The sequence below is a fragment of the Amborella trichopoda genome, chromosome 8 (genome assembly GCF_054954075.1).
Source record: "Amborella trichopoda isolate Santa Cruz 75 chromosome 8, AtrichopodaSantaCruz75HAP2 v2.0, whole genome shotgun sequence".
Lineage (NCBI taxonomy): Eukaryota > Viridiplantae > Streptophyta > Magnoliopsida > Amborellales > Amborellaceae > Amborella > Amborella trichopoda.
Window position 1 is genome coordinate 18,909,577 of NC_142343.1, and position 5,910 is coordinate 18,915,486.

Here is a 5,910-nt window from a genome sequence, read left to right on the forward strand (position 1 = left end):
GTGTGAATGAGGGTATCATGATGCTTATACTATATGTGGATGGGTACCTACTGTGTGAATGATGGTACCGATAGCGGTGATGTTATTATGTTATGTGAAAGGGCACCTACTGTGTGAATGATGGTGCTGGCAGCTGCAATTTTTCCCTGACTCCTCATGATAGGATGGGACTCAAGATGGGAACTACGTATTGAGTCACCTAATGGTAGTGTAACGTCCTCTCTCCAAAAGGGCGTAAGGAGAGGGTAGTGACTTGCAAGGCCCTATCGAAAACCCCAAAGCGTGCTGAGGATGTGTGAGTGTGTGAGGGCCTTATGAAGTGGGTCGTCCACTTGTCAAGGTCCACCCTCCTGAGTAAGGGTAAAAGTCCCAAGTTCAGGATTGGCTTAGCCTAATTGATGTGGCTTCTACTTCAAGAGTAGATAGATCTGCTTTCTGCATGACCTTTTAACTGTAATTATGATCTTCTGTCTTTATTACTCTACTTTAAGAAAGGTGATTGTGACTTATGCATATATATATTGAACTGCCTTTCTCACATTTCGGTTAGAATGTGAAGAGCATGTTGAGGGACTTTATTTAATGCATGTGCATATGTGTGTTGCATATTTGTTATCACTATCATGCTAGATGGAATGCAATGGTTTGATCTTCTGGGCTATTAGCTCCTTCCATCTTATTTTCATAACTGTAGAGTGAAGAGTGTTGACAACTGTGCTTAAGGTGGGTGACCATTGGGGGATTTGAAGCTTGAAGTCGAGAGGATAAAAAGTCGTCCTTTGAAGACTTTCATTGTATGTTTTGGATGTCTCAGTAATGTGTGGTGTACCTCATTTTGTTTATTTTGGACCAGTAGTGCTAAGAAGGAATTGTAAAGACTTTTAACATCGGATGAATGAAATGGCTATACTTTTGAATTGTTAGTTTTTTAATGAATGGTTTTATTCTAGTTTTCTTTCATTGTTTGCTCTTGATTCCGCATTTTCATGCGTTGAGCCACTCCCACCTGAGTGACATTCGCGACCTTAGGTCGCGATCCCGCACTCTGTCACCCATCTGTAGGGCAAGGGGCATGGTCATGACAAGTACAGTATCCACTACCAATGGGCTCGGGTCCCAATGCTAGTAGTTAGAATTCTTATCAATAAAATAGTACAATACCCACTATCAATGGGATCTGGTCCCAATGCATAGTGGTCATCATAAAGGCCTCATTCCATCCCATTCATACCAGTCAATTCATTTGCCTCATGGCATATACATCACATTCTCATCATAATAGTATCATAACAACATGGCAATCATCATAGTGCATTTATTCATGATTCATAGCATCACATTCATACATGAGTGTCATCAATGGCATTTTGATAATTATCATGAAACTTTCATCACAAATCAATCGTATCAGTATCGCGTCGTTTAATCTTCACCTAACACTTTGTTAAGTAGAATCATTCACATATTCCCATAGCATATACATGGCAATTATCATGTGGCATTCACACTTATTACGTGATCAATACATCTTAATAACTACGCAAGAAGTTAGATGACTTACTTATTGAGAAAATCAAACTTTATTCTCAAGATCAAGGTGAGGCCTCAAATGAGCAATAGTGATGAGTAATGACATGTCTATGCATTATCGAATATCACTCAACATTTATAGGGAGTTTCAAGAATCTCAAACCATGCAACTTTATGTTCATTCGCAAAGCTTTACATCGGTTATTTGGGGCATTTATGTGTCATTCACTTTGTCAAAAATGTGGCCCAAACAGGTTCATAGTTGTTGGAAATTTACAGCAACTGTGGCAATGACATATCTAGCATAAGGGATCATAACTCTTAATTTTCATGATATTATAATATGGTGCAAGAAACAAACTTTAAATATACATGTATATCATTTGCTTGAAGCTAATGTGGGCCCAAACGGGCGTCGTTTAGCTAGTGAAAAGCTTTGAACAACAGCCCTAACATTTGATGGGAATTCTATGCCTCATTGCCATGTTACTTACTTATGAATCAACTTAAACCTCATTGGATACGCTTGCAACTTTGGCAAGAAAAGGCCCTTAGATTTCTTTAAAATTAACAATTCATTCTCAACCATTCATTCTACCCTATTTCATTCGTTCTCCATTCATTCTTTCCATTGACAATGTTCCGTTAAGTTCCAATTAAGCTGAAGAACATAACATTAAACACACTTACTGGCTCACGGTGCTCCCCACTCCCTTCATGCAGTTCACCCGCCACCCTTGGTGCTCCCCACAGCAGCTTCACGCAATTTTCTTCATCCTAGAGGCCTCCTCACAGTGATAGCACTCTCACGGCTATGGTGCAGGCACGCACACAGTGCTGAGTAGGGGGCACTATTTAAAGGCACAGGGGTAGGTGAGGATTGGTGGGAGTTGGTGAAGCTCACTGTGGTTGACGTCACGGTAGAACGGCAACAAAACTGTAGCGAGCGTCAGCTGTGTGGTGCGTCTCTGAAAAAAGTGGTGCGGTGCTGACTCAGTCGGCCATCATTCAACGCTTAACACGCATGGTGATAACCTCCCGCCTCTCTCTCCCTCCTCTCTCCCTCGTACACAATCTAGACGTTGATAAGCTTGCGGCGATGCTTCAGTCAACGATACCTTGTTTCACGTGCGGCGTTAATCTCCTTACACCTTTGCGCACAGTGAGACTTCTCTTATGCTCGCAGCGATACCCCTCGTTCGCATGCGACGTTACCCTTTTCTTCATTCTTATGCACGGCGATAGCTTCCATGTTACATGGATGGCACTAGACCCAAACACCCAGACGGCGCTAACCTTTGCCCTTAGCACCGGTCGTGCGCCTTCGTCTGTCTCGACCCTTACTCTCTCTCTACTGCCATGAGTGGTCCGGTGAAATCAAATTGTGGTCCTAACATCATCCCCCTCTTAAAAAGGATTATGGCCCCATAATCATCACTCAAAGAGCTGGGGGTATTTCTCCCTGATTTCATCTTCCCACTCCCATGTTGACTCTTCCCTCATGTGATATTACCATTACACCCGTACTAGGGGAATCTCTTTATTTGGCAATACCTCTATCCTCTGGTCTAATATTTTGATAGGCTGCTCGATGTAGGTCAAGGCTTCTTAAAGCAAGAACGGTTCGTGCTCCAAAACATGGGAAAGGTCGGGCTGATATTTTCTTAGCATGGATACATGGAAGACATTATGGAAGTTTGCCAAGTCAGGTGGCAGGGCAAGTCGGTATGCCATGCTCCCAATCTTTTCTGACTGCCCGTCTGTTTGGGGGTGAAAGGCAGTGCTAAAAGTAAGCTCAGTCCGCAGAGCTGATTGTAGACATGCCAAAAACTTAGAAGTGAACTTGGGGTCTCTGATATAATGCCGATAAGAATCCCATGAAGTCTCACAATTTCTCCGATGTATAGCTGGGCTAACTTGTCTAATGTATAGGTCATGTGAACCGGTAAGAAGTGAGCAGCCTTACAGTCGGTCCACCACGACCCAGATATTATCATTCCCTGCACTAGATCTTGGTAACCCAGAGACAAAATCCAATTTGATGCGTTCCCATTTCCATTCTGGTATGGGCAGAGGGTGTAATAACCCAGCAGGTTTCTGATGTTCGGCCTTCACCTGTTGGCACGTTAGACATTTAGCCACAAACTGCACCATGTCTCACTTCATGTTGTTCCACAAGAATGCTCTTTTCAAATCCTGATACATCTTCGTACCCCCAGGATGTATCGTGTAGCGAGTGTGGTGTGCTTCTTTCATAATGGCCCTTTTTACACTTTCATCATTGGGAACACATACTCGGCCCTTAAAACTTAACAATCCATCACTGTCTACAGAAAAATCCTCTTTCCCTTCTATCTTTAGGTCTTCGAGGATTTTCATCAGGTGGGGATCTTCTTTTTGAGCCGCTCGGACTTGTTGGAAGAGTTGGGGCTCCACCCTTAGACATGACAATACTTCCCTCCCTTCAACGAGAGGTTGAGATGGGTGTCATTCCACTACATCCTCCAACAACTTCATTTCGCGAACCATCAATTGTGTCATGGAGACGATGGTTTTCCGACTTAAGGGATCAGCTATTGTATTAGTCTTACCTGGATGGTATTCGATTGTGCAGTCATAGTCATTTAATACGTCCATCCATCTCCTTTGCCTCATGTTCAACTCTTTCAGGGAAAACAAGTATTTGAGGCTCTTGCGGTCCGTGAACACCTTAAAGTGGGCTCCATAAAGGTAGTGCCTCCAAAGTTTTGGTGCAAATACGATTGTCGCGAGTTCCAAATCATGAGTGGGATAGTTATGCTCGTGCGGCTTTAATTGCTTGGAGGCATAAGCAATAACCTTACAACTCCGCATTAGTACACTCCCAAGAGCTTTATGAGATGCAATAGTACAAACCACAAAGTCTTCATGTCCCTCAGGCAATGCCAGGATCGGGGCAGTGGTCAGTCTCTTTTTAAGTTCTTGAAAACTTCTCTCACAATCTTCTGACCATATGAATTTTACATTCTTCTGAGTCAGCCGAGTTAGGGGATGCGTCATCTTTGAGAATCCCTCTACTAAACACCTATAGTATCTTGCTAACCCCAGGAAAGTACGAACTTCAGTCACATTTGCTGGTCTCTCCCATCTAAGTACGACATCAACCTTGGAGGGGTCGACCGCCATCCCATCCTTGAAAATAATGTGACCCAAGAAGGTTATGATGGGAAGCCAAAACTCACTTTTACTAAATTTCGCATACAACCTTTCTGACTTTAAGGTTTGTAAAATAGATCTTAGATGCTGCTTATGTAACTCCTAGCCTTTTGAGTACACCAGAATATTATCAATAAAGACCACCACAAAGTGATCTAGAAACGGTTGGAACACCCTATTCATTAGATCCATGAATGCAGCAGGGGCATTGGTTAACCTGAACGGCATCACAAGGAATTCATAATGAACGTATCAAGTTCTGAAGGCATTCTTTGGGATGTCTCCTTCCTTCACCCTAATTTGGTGATATCCTGATCAGAGATCGATTTTAGTTAACACCTGGGCTCCTTGGAGTTGATCAAAGCAGTCGTCAATTCTAGGCAGAGGGTACTTGTTCTTCACTGTCACTTTGTTCAACTGCTTATACTTAATACACAGCCTTAGGGACCCATCCTTCTTCTTCACGAACAGGATTGGTGCACCCCAGGTTGACACACTAGGTCAGATGAACCCCTTATTCAACAATTCCTGCAGCTGCTCTTTTAATTCCCTCAACTCTGCTGGAGCCATTCTATATGGGGATTTGGAGATGGGCGCATTGCCTGGGGCGACATCTATCTCAAAGTCAATTTCTCTTACTGGAGGCAGAGATGACAACTCTTCGGGGAATACCTCAAGGTACTCTTAGGACAAAACACCCCTATTCTTTATAACATAGGCTAGATACCCTACACATCTCTTAGTCAGGAGGTGGGAGGCTCGGAGGGCACAGATAAAATGCAGAGGAGAAGTATCTTTAATTCTCTCAAAGTGTAATTCTAATTGATTAGGATGTTTAAAGGTCAATGTCTTCTCATGACAGTCGACGGTGGCACGGTGCGTAAACAGCCAATCCATGCCCAAGACGATGTCAAATTCTTGAATATCTAGGTGAATTAGATCTACTGGCAGATCACAACCATCAATTGAGACCTTATACTGCTTATACACTCTATCTGAATCCATAGAGCCTCCCATTGGTGTGCATACTACCAGGGTGTAGTTAAGCTGTGCGTGTACAACATTCAAGTGACAAGCAAAATGGGGTGCATCAAACGAGTGAGAAGATCTAGGGTCAATTAAGGCTCTAGCTTTAGCATCACAAATTGAGAGCGTACCTCAGATTACTGAGGTTGATGCCTTTGC